General features: G+C 46.3%; 2 pseudogenes; one reads left to right on the top strand and one right to left on the bottom strand.

Moving 5' to 3' along the window:
• Nucleotides 1-10,323: 10,323 nt before the first annotated feature.
• Nucleotides 10,324-11,082, bottom strand: LOC136194861 (uncharacterized; annotated as a pseudogene).
• A 260-nt stretch (nt 11,083-11,342) lies between these two features.
• Nucleotides 11,343-12,078, top strand: LOC136194860 (uncharacterized; annotated as a pseudogene).
• The last annotated feature ends 566 nt before the right edge of the window (nt 12,079-12,644 follow it).

The following is a 12,644-nucleotide window of genomic DNA, read 5'->3' as shown; positions in this document are numbered from 1 at the left end:
ACGCTGTGGCTAGAGTCACGGTACCGTGACTCAAGTCTCACGTCTTGGAGTCACGGTGATATACCGTGCGCTATATTACGTCATGGGTAGCGTCATAGAATTCGTTCATGGGAAAACACTGTGTAGCGCACTTGGTTGTGACGTCGATTTGTCTTCGGGGAGATCGGGCGGTAAAAACGAAACATGAGCGAAGAGTCGACTGAGAGAGGCTCTGGCGATCGCAATAAGGCGGAAAGCGACGAAATAGAGAGTTTTTTTGCAGTAGGAAAGTTCGCGTCGTTCGCGGAGTTGGAAGCCAAACTGGAAGAGTACAAGCGAAAGAAGTTTATTGAATTTTGGATACGCGATTCAAGAACAATCAAAGCGGCGTTCAAGCGCGGCGTCGATCGTCCGTTGGCGCCGGCATTAAAATATTATGAAATAAAATATTGCTGTATTCATGGCGGACAGGCGTTCAAAGCGAGAGAAAAAGGGATACGGTCGTCTTCGTATGTCAACATGTGCGGGTTGTCAAAGATATGTCTATCTCACGTGATGCTGTCGTAGGACTTTCAGACAAGATTGTCGGGCGCACCTTAGTATGCGAGCAAGTAAAGATGGCTCTGCACTTGAAGTGAAGAGTTTTTGCTCTGAGCACAGCCATGAACTATCTGAAGTAAAGTGACTTTCTGTGTCGTTTGTTTTACTAAGTATTATCTCCATATAGACTCTCGTTCGTCATCTTCCTTCGCAAAGGTCGCTAGACACTAAAGCAAAAGCGACGGCTTCAAAATTGCTTGCTATGAAAGCCAACAAGAAGATGGTTCAGAAAGAACTTTCTCAGGAAACGGGAAAGGTCGTTCTTTTAACTGGTATCACTTTCGTTGTGCGAGTGTTATGAAGGAACCCAGGAGTAGCACATGGTTCTGCAGAGGATGTCACAACCCTAAATAAAAAGAGATCAATAAATAAAAAAATAAAAAAATAAAACATGAAAATGCAGTCACTCGCTAAGTTCTCGAAAGAACTAACTGCGCATGCTCGCTTACAAACGGCTTCTATAGAGCGTGGCCGTCGATGTCCCGTCGTTTTCTGTACTCAGGAAACGCTGCCCGCTTAGCTCAAGCTGTCAGCTTTCCGAAGACTCGGACTTAGGAGAGTGCTCGGCAGCGGCTCGGCAAATTTACTATGACGTAATATAGCGCACGGTAGATTACCGTGACTCCAAGCCGTGAGACTTGAGTCACGGTACCGTGACTCTAGCCACAGCGTTTCGAGAAGTCCGCAACGCGCGCGATACGCGTCATCGATAAGACGTCACTCCGTGCGCACGTAGCATGCGCACTTTGCCATTCGTCACGGATAATCGTCATATCATATTAACTTTTCCACGTTATCGTGGCCGTCTATTTATATCTTCGATACGTCGTTCGTCGCTAACTCCGCCTTGATAGCGATATTTGGACTGTTCCAGTACTCTCCAGCAGCTGTGCCCAACCGCGTGCTCTTATAAAGGCCGCCATATTGATAGAACATTCTCTTTTTTCTTTTTTGTTGTCACTCTTTCCATTCCTTTGCCTTTTTTTCTTCGCTTTTTTTACAGCCTGAAGAAGGACACTACGTCCGAAACCGGTCGCCAACTGAAATAAAGCCGTCTGCATTACTTTTTGTCTCGTCGCGTCTTCGACCGCCTTTCCATTCATCGAACTCGAATTCGCCGCTCATACGCATCGCGCGTCGTCGAATCCGTCTTCGCATCCAGTTCTATCGTTCCGAAGCGCATCGCATCGCCGCGAAAGTCGTTATTCGCATCGTCTCGCCTTCGATCGCTTTTTCATTCAACGAACTCGAATTCGCCGCTAATACGCATCGCGCGTCGTCGAATCGGCCGTCGTACCTCGTTCGAATCGCTCGGATTCGTTTCGCATCGTAGCGAAAATCGTTTTCGCTTCAAGTTTGACGAAATCTTTGTCGCGACTCGTTTCTCCACGTCCCTCATCGTTCGAACGCTTCTCTAATCGATCATTCGCAGCTATTCTCTGACATCCAACAAGTCACAAAAGACCTACTAAAAACAGAAACAAAATGGATAAATACTTCAGATACTCTCTACCCAAATAGATTGAATTCAAAATTCGAAAAACATTCAGGCACGAAAGACATTGAAAAAGAACTTCAAACATCAGAATCCAACATCATTAGAAACAAAAACCTATTAGAAAACAGAGCATCAGCAACAGATAATGATACAAAATACACAAAAAGTTTCAGTACTACCTTTTTTAGATTTTCTTCAGCTAAAGAGAAATGTCAGAATTTCACAAATAAACCGAAGTTTTAGTCACCTTTTTTCCGCTCTTCTTCTTTTTCCGAGTCTTCTTCTTCTTCCGAGTCTTCTTCTTCTTGGTAACGAGCTTGTTTTCGAGGCTTGGCAACTTTCTCATCCACGAGGACATCCGCGACGTTGGGTTAAGGTTAAACCCCACTAAACACACTGAAAGCAGTTTTAAAAAAGAGGCGTTTTTTTGAAAACCTATTAATTAATGGATCACGAGACCACTCTGGACCAATGAACGCAGATTCGTATGAACATTCTGACTCAGAGCCGTAAATAGAGAATGATGAAGCGCGCTAGTTAATTTATGATGATGACGATCGCTTCGTAATTTGTTTACTATCCATCGAGCAGTTTTTGCGCGTCAACTTCCTTTGTTTCGAGGTCATATGGCCGTAAACTCGCCACACAACTCAGATGAAAGTTCGCTGCGATGCGCGCTGGCGTTTCGCCTCGGATCCCCGTTCGGCTTTCGGATCGCCGACTAATTGCACCCGATTGCGATCACCCACGTAAAAACACTTCCCATCCAAAGTACAATATAATCACAGAAAAAATTCTTCACCTTGGCGCTCTTCTGTTTACCTCCACGGCATTTCTCTCCTCGTCTCGCAAAGCCCTTGTCGGGCAGAGCCTTCCAGAAACAGCCTGTCTCGTCAAAATTGTAGAGGTCTCTTGCGCTGTGGCCTGTCTGGAGTTCCAGGAGCCTCTCTTTCCAAGACTGAACGGTGTCTCCCCGAACAGTCCCAGATTCACCACAAATCGTGACCTGCCTAAGGTTAAGCCTTGTTTTCCACTTCTGAAGCCCCCGAAAGTCATTGATACCCAAGCGTTCAGCAATCTCCTTGGCTTTTTCTATCAACTGCGGCCCTCCGGGATAAATATTCTTTGACGAAGCCATAACATACCAGTCGTACGATCGATCGTTGACCTCTTCGAATTTTGACTTTCGAGCCTTTTGTCGGAGTTGGATTGCTGTACTTGAAAGGTTGCTTTCATATTGCTCTAGGTACTGCTCTTTCTTTTTCAGCGTTGTTCCAATTTGGGTCTTGCTGCAGTCAAACCGCTCTGCCAATGCTCTCAGAGTGAGACGAGGATCGCTCTCTGCCGCTTTGATGACTTCAATCTTCGTTTTGAGCGTAAGATGTTTTCTCTTTCTTGTTGGCAATGTCGGGCGAGACATCGTTTTCTCTTGCGCGAAACACGTGCAAAAGCCGCGCACGCTAAAGAGGGCCGTGAGCTTCAAAGATGGCTAGCCAGCCTGGTACTCTGCCGGACACTAGCTACATCGAAATACCATCTTTCGTGAGAGGATATCACATCTATAAAGAAGATTGGAGTCCTCAAGTTGGAGACGTCCTCCTATTGCAAAGAGATCCTCTAAACGAAAAGGACCGAAACGCAGTGGCCATCGTCAGAGACGGTTCCGTTGTTGGTCATGTGCCATTCAACGTAGCTCCCCTGTTTTCTCATTTTCTAAGGCGAGCATTTAATACAGGAACGGTTATAATTACAGGCAGCCGAGTTAATCGAGGAGGAGGGTATGGGCTTGAGATTCCCTGCACCTAGTCTCTCTACGGTCCGGCAGCATTCTTGCAGCGAGTGGCGTCTGTAGTAGAAGAACGTCGCCAGAAGAATTTGATTTAACTAGCCTCAAGGCTTGCATAATTAATGTCCCTGCCTTGTGATAAGAGATATTTGTGTCCCTTTTGAGAAAATTTGTTTTTTCTTTAACAAAGAGGTCAAGAAACTCGAGTAAAGCTTTTTCGGAGTACAAATGTGTCCGCTATACGGAATTTAGAGTGTCCGTTAAAGAGAGGTCAAATTTGTACGAAAAAGTAAGAAGAGTCAATTCGTGCGACGAATGTTGTCCGTTATAGCGAGGTGTCCGCTAAAAAGAGTGTCCGCTATGAGAGGTTCTACTGTAGTTCGAGACCGATTTTTCGTTTTTCTTCTATTACGGAGCGGAGTTCTTTAGTATACGATTAGCTAAGAAACGGGCACTACCAAAGTCAAGTTTAATGTGCGCTTTGCTGTCTTTTCTGGTGTGGAGACCTTGCGCGCGCACTAGCCATGCCCATGACAACGAATAACTTCTAAACGAAGCGAAAGATTCGAAATCGCTTCGACCAATGTCAATTAAATCATGTTTTATTTCGTTTCGCGAGGGCGGCGAATCGCGATTTGTAGCGTAGGCTCTAAGAAACGCTCTTAGGAACGATACTTCAGACCGTAATTGCAGACAAACGAAACAACCAACTTAAAATCGCTTCGACCAATGCTAATAAAATATTAGGCCGGTGCGTTTCGAGGAAAGAAGTAGCTTAGTTGCTGAGGGAACTTCGCCAGGAAACGACAAAACCTACTTTTCCGTAACGTGAAGGATTACGCGACCACTATGCATGCGATCGAGTAATCCTTCGACCAAATCTTAGATAAATGAATCTACTATCCTTTCGCATTAGCGAAAAGATGGTAATTCCTACTCATTTTGAATTTCGCAGCTAAGTCCAGGGAGTGTCACGTGGGACACTTATGCGTGGGTTTACTGTACGTTAGAATCAATTGTTTAGACAAATTAAGATAATCCCTTTTCTTTGACAGGACTCAAGCCACTGCAGAGAAAAGTACTTTTCACCTGCTTTAAGAGAAAGGACAAAGGAGAAGTGAGAGTAGCTGAGTTGGCTGGTTAGGTAGCCAATCTCTCCGCCTGTGGAACTGGTTTTCCTCCTCGTCTGTTGTCATAACTCAGTTAGAGTAGGAGCGAGTCAGCCATCGAGCAAACGTTCTGCTTCCTCGATCGATGATTGGTTGATCTTGAGAAAAATGTTTGTATGTGAGCACTCAGTTTGGTACAGAGTAAATCCAGACCCTGTTTAGTGTCCTGCGCCGCCTACGCATTTCAGCGCGTTGGAGAGGGACTGCAAAATTGAAGCAACCACACATAAAATTCCTCATTTTAGAGCGCGGGAGTGTACGCGTTGAACGTCGTGCGTCATGAAGGATTACATCATTAGAATCGTTTGTCCCGTAAAATTCCGTCAAAAGGCGTTTACTTTTACCGGATGTACTCTTGTACATGCAAACCAGGCTGTGATTGGGTAGGAATAGAGATACAAAAGTGGCCGCCATGTAGAAAGAGAAAATACCGTATATCTTCGATTACTAGTCGCGGCTTCTATTTTTAGCAGATGGTCTCAAGTAAGGCTTATATTCGAGGGCGGCTTGTATTTGAGGGCGTCTTTTCCTGATTGGCCCAGACGTTTTCTGTAACCTACTCTATTTGGCTTGCTTCGTCCACGTACCGGTGCAGTTTTACTCTGGTCTGGAACGTGCCTTTTGCTGCACATTGGTATACGGGAAGGCTTCCATTGTCTCACGGAAGGGCAGACGCTATACCGACGTTCACGATGCCTCCCAGGAAGACGTACGATTTGTCCTTCAAGATCAAAGCCATTGAACTTGGGAAACGTCGGGGCAACCGGCCAGCTGCTAAGGAACTGGGAATTGATGAGAAACTCGTCCGAAGTTGGAGGGGAAAAGAGGCTGCCATCAGGCAAGCTGAACATCCATCCAAGCGAAAGCGATTGGATGGCTGAGGAAGAAAGCCCGCGTATGATATTGAGGAAGAGTTAGCTCATTGGATTGTTCATCAGCGACAGCAGTACTTTCGAGTCACGCGAAAAGCCATAGCTTTGAAAGCGAAGCTATTGGTTGACGATCCTAATTTCAAGGCTAGCCAAGGATGGATTGACAAATTTTTGAAAAGGCACGACTTCGTTATACGCGCCAGAACAACCACTGGACAGAGGCTGCCACCTGAGCTCGGCAGCAAAGTTGGGAATTTCGTTCTTTATTGCAAAAAACAGCGGGAAATCTTCTGCCTCGACCCATCGATGATTGGAAACATGGATGAAACTGCCATTTGGGCCGATATGCCTGGCGGATCAACGGTTGACGCGAGGGGCGTCAGGCATGTGCCAGTTCTGACAACTGGGCACGAGAAATCGAGAGTCACTGTTTGTCTGGCCGCCATGGCTGACGGGAGAAAGCTTCCGCCGTATATTGTTTTCAAAGGCAAGCGTTTTCCGCAGGAATTGAAAGATTTTTCCGGTGCCTTAATTCAACTCACTAGCAACGGTTGGATGCAGACGGACAGTACGATTGACTGGGTAGATCGCACATGGGGACGCTTTCCTTCAGCAGACGTTTACTTGTATGGGATTCCTACAGGTGCCATTTGACTCAGGAAGTCCGCGATTGTTTAAAGAAAGCGAAAACAACTGTTTCTTGCATTCCTGGCGGTTGCACTAAACTTGTACAACCTGCTGATGTCTCTTGGAATCAGCCATTTAAAGCGTCGTACAGAGAAATGTATGAGGAATGGCTGCAATCGGATGAAAGAGCAGGAGATGTCACCTCTGCCGGTAATCCTCGTGCCCCGAGCAAACGCAAGATGGCTGAATGGGTCGTCAAGGCTTGGCGAAATCTTTCTCCAGAAATCATTATTCGATCATTCTCGGCCTGCGGAATTACAACCGCCAATCCCGATGAGATTCACTGTATCAAACACGGCATTGCTCCAGATGCGTTGGCAGTAATTGAGGGTGGGGAAGGTGATCAGCATGTCGAGGATGATTCCGAATCTGAAGAGGATAAAGAAGGAGAGACTGACAATGATGAAGAACAAGACGTTGACTATGAGTAGTGGTGAATTAGTAGTGGAACGCTACAGCAAAAATTAGAACAGCAGTACGCAAACAAAGAGAGGGTAATACAGATACGCAGACGAGAAAAATTTAAATAAAAGCCGCGGCTTGTAATCGAGAGCGGCTTCTATTTAATTCGTATTGTCGAATATGCGGGTTGCATTCGAGGGCGACTTATAAACGAGGGCGACTAGTAATCGAAGATATACGGTATGCGCAAATGTACGTTTTGTTTTTCAATGGCTGCACTCATTATTTCGCGAAGTATCGTTATCGAAACATTGTTTTGAAAAGAAATTACAGAGGTTAAAAAAGAAGTGTGTCTGTTCAAAACAAAAGTTCACGTTTTCGTAGCGAAATCGCCTTTAGAAACGTTCTTTTGTCTGAAACGATAACGTCGCTTCAATCGAGGCATCTTATGCTGTCAGCCTTTTAACCAAAGTTGCCCAGAACGCTTTGTCAAACTATAACGGGTTGAAGGCGTCTTCTTCTCGCTTCGAAGCGTTGTAGTTTGTCTAAAACGCACCAAATACGGCAAAAAACCGCAAAGACTATCTATACGATTGTACACAAAATGAGAGAATAATTCATGCGAGATCTGCAATAACTAGTAAAGATTGCAATAGTTCTATTGATTTTAATAAATCTTCCGGTTTGTTTTTGAAGGAGGCAATATTTCCGTAAGGAGTGTACCTTGTAGCGGCGGCCCGATTGCTGACAGCGATGTCAAAGAAAGAAGTTGCCATTCACAGTTGCCAGAGTACGATACCGAAACGGTACGCACCGGCGGCTAGACTGCACACGTCTAGGAACCGGTAAAGCATGGTTTAATGCATGACGCGACGCGCGACTACCAGCTACGCGGCAACAGAGGCCCGAACCCAACACTATATAGTACTAGCGACGCGTGCGTGGGTCTAGGGCGAATCGCGACGTGTGAAGGCTTTTCAACTTCGCGCAGAATGGCTGTCGCTTCTTCACGAATTGCGTTTATCGACACGCTTGCGATAAGTGCGGTAAAGTGCATCGCGCCCTCGATTGCAAAACTGCGGCGCAGACACCGCAGTCGGCGCAAGGACAGCGGGCGGCTTCACCCAGTCCGCAGAATGCTCGAAGCAAAGAAAATAGCGCAAAGCTCCCAGATTGCGAAAACTTTCGAGCAAGCATTGGGTGGCTCGACAAATTTCTACAACGGTTCAATTTTACTTTGCGTGCCACTACGACAGCCTGCCAGCGTCCTCCCTCTGACTTGATTGAAAAAATTGTCAGCTTTATCATGTTTGTAAGAAAGCACCGAAAGAGGATGCGTCGGCTGAAGCGACGGTTTCAGCCTGGGATTGTAATGAGCCAAAACTGTAGTAGAAGCAAGAATCTGCCTGATCTTGTCAAAGGCATCAGATTGTGCGCCACCCCAAAGCGAATGGTTTTCTTTGACAGAAAGGTGCGTAGCGCTTCTGTTAGCTCCGCGAGATTTGCCTAGGTGAATGACCATGCCAATGAATCGACGGACGTTTGAGACACTTTTCGGGGACTGCATCTCCTGGATAGCTTTGACTTTTTCAGGATCGCTTGTGATCTCGTTGGTATCGACGTATAGACCGAGAAATTTGACTGACTCGACAGAGAACTTGCACTTGTCGGCGTTGAGTTATCCTGCGTCAACGAGCCGTTTGCACTTTGTAGTTCCGAAAACAAGACAGTCAATCGTCATGCAGACGACTCTTGGTAATCCGGATAGAATTTGCTGCATCTTCAGTTGAAAGACTTCTGGAGCAGAGGTGATTCCGAAAGGCAGCATATTGAAGCAGAAGCGTCCAAACGGGGTGATGAAGTGAGTCAGGAGAGCTGACTCTTTAGCTGACTCTTTAGCTAGGCGAATCTGCCACTATCCACTGTTGGCGTCAATGTGCGTGAAGACTTTGACTCCGCACAACTGAGCGAGAACGTGATCAACGGCGGGAGAAGCATAAGACGAGCTCATTTCACGCATTCATTAAGCTTTCCAAGGTCGACACAGACACGAACCTTGAGTCTGCTTTTAGGCACGACGACAATGGCGGAGCACAACTCTGTCGGCTCTAGGACCGGCGTAATCACTCCAATCAACTTCTTGCGCTGTAATTCAGCTTCGACTCTGTCCATTAGCGGAAGTGGTACGCTTCGGGATGTCCTAAGCGCAAAGGGTGTGGCTCCTTCCCGTAGTTGGATGCTGTACTCGACCAGCATACGAGACCTCGAAACCAACTGGGGAATTTTCGGTGGGCATCAAGAGACGAGGACCTTGCAGCAAGGAGTTCCGCTGGGCGCTTATGATTCCTAGTGAACGAAGTGCTGGCTTTCCCGAAAGGGCGTGCCTGAGAGGTCGAATGATCTAAGAACAAATGCATGGTGTTTTACGACTGGTGTACGAGAAACGCATTTCCTCTAAGATGTCAACACCGGACGCGCCATCGCCGTCGACGAAGTCAGAAGTACACTCCACTCACTCCACAGCGAATTAAGAATATTGCGTTGGATGGCTTAGCAATACCTAATGGAACAGTTAGAATTGTGTTTGCAACAAAGGCCTTAGGAATGGGTGTTAACCTCAAGGGCGTTATAAAAATAATTCATTACGGATCGCCATCAAGTTTGCGGGAGGGGTGGAAGAAAGCAACGTCTGTTATTTATTGGAAAAGGTGGAATGCCCTATGTACAGTAATCCTAAGGAATTTCGACACAAGGAAGTATGCGACGTTTGGAAATACCTCGAAAACAAACCACTTGCCGTAGGCAGTGACTGCTATCATACTTTGATTCAAGTATTAGTAATCAATGTGAAAGATGTTGCGATGTGTGTCGAGAGAGACAACGGAAGAATTAAAATATATTCATTGTTATTTATTCAGGTGAATGTGCAACAGGCTAGTCTCTGTATAGTTACTATTGAAATCTGATAGTAATTTTTGTATATTTTAATGCTATTTGCAAAATGTGGAGAAGAATTGGAACGAAAAAGCTTGGTTGCGTGGAATAAGAATTCACTTGGTAAAATTTCGGATCATGTCGGGTAGAGGTACGAGGGTGTATTAGCGTTCCTCTGCCCGTATACTCGCAGATACAGCTCACGCCCTCCGTACCTCTTCTTTACAGAGGCGGAGTCGAGGCGGGAGCGGGTCGGGGTGGGGTCCGGGTCTATCATAACATTCCCACAGTCATCATCGCTTACATCTCTACCGCGAAGAAGAACACAGGCAAGCACACAACAGAAGAACATCAAATATCGCAATTTATAGCGTCTTACGGGCTTCGCGAGCCACGTCATTCGACTCCCCGGCCCGCCGTCCCCGGATCATACCACTTGGCGATCGTTGAAAGAATGTTTTCGAATGCCTCATTTCTATTTCTTCCCCAGCGCTCTCGCCACATGAACTCATCAAGAATCTTTGTCCGGCCAACTGTTTCCTTCGATATCCCCTCATGCGCTTCATGTTCATTTTGACGCGGTTCCAGTACGATTCGATATGGTTAGTATGGACTCCCGTTGCGGGGTCCTTGAAGTGCTCCGAGTGGTTGACCGTTCTGTGCTCACGAACTTGTGGCAAGTCGCACAAATGTCGGTAACCAGCCCATTGGTCGGAGTGAACTGCGCTGCCGTCGTGGAGATGGGCTGCGATAATACCCTCAAGCGTTTCTTCGTCTCGCCTTGGGAGGATTTGCATAAATCCTGTTGCTGGGGTCGTCGAAACGTCCACCATTGCGAAGACCCACACTTGGGATCTCGGAGGATGCCCGCGATGATGCTCCATTAAGATCAATGCAGCTCTCGTTCTCCATGGTATATGTACTCTAGATCATACCTTAGGTTTGTGTGAAAAGCACGACTCGACCACTTGAACAGGGCCCGCGTGAATCCCGCAGCCTCCCAATTTGATAGCGTTTTCAGGTAAGTTGAGATACCAAGAGCAGGCGTCTCGCAGATACTGGTAAACTTGCCCTGACGCTTTGCGTCCAATATCTGTTTCAATGGCAGCTTCTCCTATAGACCGATGTCCAGCCCATTACTGGATAAGAAGCCATGTTTTCAGGGACAGTTTACTTTTAGAGAAGAAAGATCCTTCTCGTATGAACCTGTATAGAAGACTTTAGAAAACGACCGAACGACGATGGAGGAATTTACAAACTTTATAGCGGTGCATGACCCATTTGGACAACGCCAGACATAACCGTCATTACATTTCAACGTACATGCCAGTGGTGCACTTAGAGCAAGACATTCTGTTTGGTATCAGACCCTTAGCCTGAAAAAACTCGCAGTTGAGCGGACGTGGCTAGACTATGACGGACGAGACGGTTTGCCCGTTCCATCGGGAAAGGGCGGGCGCCTAATAATTTTACATGCAGGTTGGGAAGGAGGTTGGATAGACAATGCCGACCTTGTCTTTCGTTGAAAATCTGGGACGAGTGATTATCACAACGAGATGAACTTAGAACATTTTATGGAATGGTTTACGAACAGGCTCCTTCTCAACTGCCCTCCTCGATCCGTCATTGTTTTAGACTGCTAAATATCACAATAGCGTATTTGAAAAAATACCCACTAAGAGCAGAACAAAACATTTATGATGGAATGGCTAACTAAGAGAGGCGTAGTATACGATTCTCGAAGCCTAAAAGCCGAGCTCTTCCTGACAGTGAAAGCACAGAATGCGAAGCCCACTTATCTAACGGACACTAAAGCAGCTGAGTTCGGCTTCGACGTAATTCGTCTACCGGCACTGCGAGCTAAACCCTATCGAATTGGTTTGGGCGCAAGTAAAGGGATATGCAGCGCGCAATATTAAGGACTTTACTATGGCTGGTGCCATCGAGGTTTGCGCGCGGAAAGGTATAGAAAACGTCGATTCTGACCGGTGGGCGTCGTGTGTGCGGCATGTTATTACCAAAGTAGAGAATCACTACCGAGAGACCGACGGCCTAGTAGAAAGAGCGGTAGAGGAGCTTGTTATAAGCTTAGGGCACGAAGATTCAGACAGTGAGGACGGTTTAGCAGAAGACGAAGATCTTAGCGAGTAAAGTTTCCTTTGGTATGAAAGCGGTGCATTTGTACCAATTAATTACGTAAATGGGCGTGACTCAAGAGGACGGCCTTACATACATTACAAAACAAATTACGTTCCTGCTCAAACTGTACGCACTAATGCACTACAGTAAACGCAGAAACGCGTATAAACGATAGGACATAGCATTGATATTGATTCGGACAGTGGAAGGCAAACGCCCTCCGAAATCAATATCGCCCCGCCTTTTTTCCCACGGGACACATAATAAGTGAACGTACTTTAGTGAATCTACAGCCTGGCATACTAGGACCTTCCAAGGAGTAGAAATCAAGGTATTAGCCGCAGTAAGTTACTCCTTTCTCAGCCTGCGTAAAATTTCTTTTGCCAGACATTCTTTATAGAAATTTTCAAGCCCAATCCAGGCACGTGTTCTTCTTTTAGCGCGCTTGGCTTCACAGACGGAAACGTTCTCCCTTTCCCACGATGCCTCCGAAGGTGATGTAGCACCTAGTCGGCCAAAGAACTCTTTTTGGTTGCCCCATTGACGTCGAGCACAGTTTAACTCCTTCCGATTTAAGC

This window comes from Oscarella lobularis, chromosome 13, assembly GCF_947507565.1.
Source record: "Oscarella lobularis chromosome 13, ooOscLobu1.1, whole genome shotgun sequence".
In the NCBI taxonomy this organism is placed as follows: domain Eukaryota; kingdom Metazoa; phylum Porifera; class Homoscleromorpha; order Homosclerophorida; family Oscarellidae; genus Oscarella; species Oscarella lobularis.
This window is presented reverse-complemented; position numbering and strand designations above follow the sequence as displayed.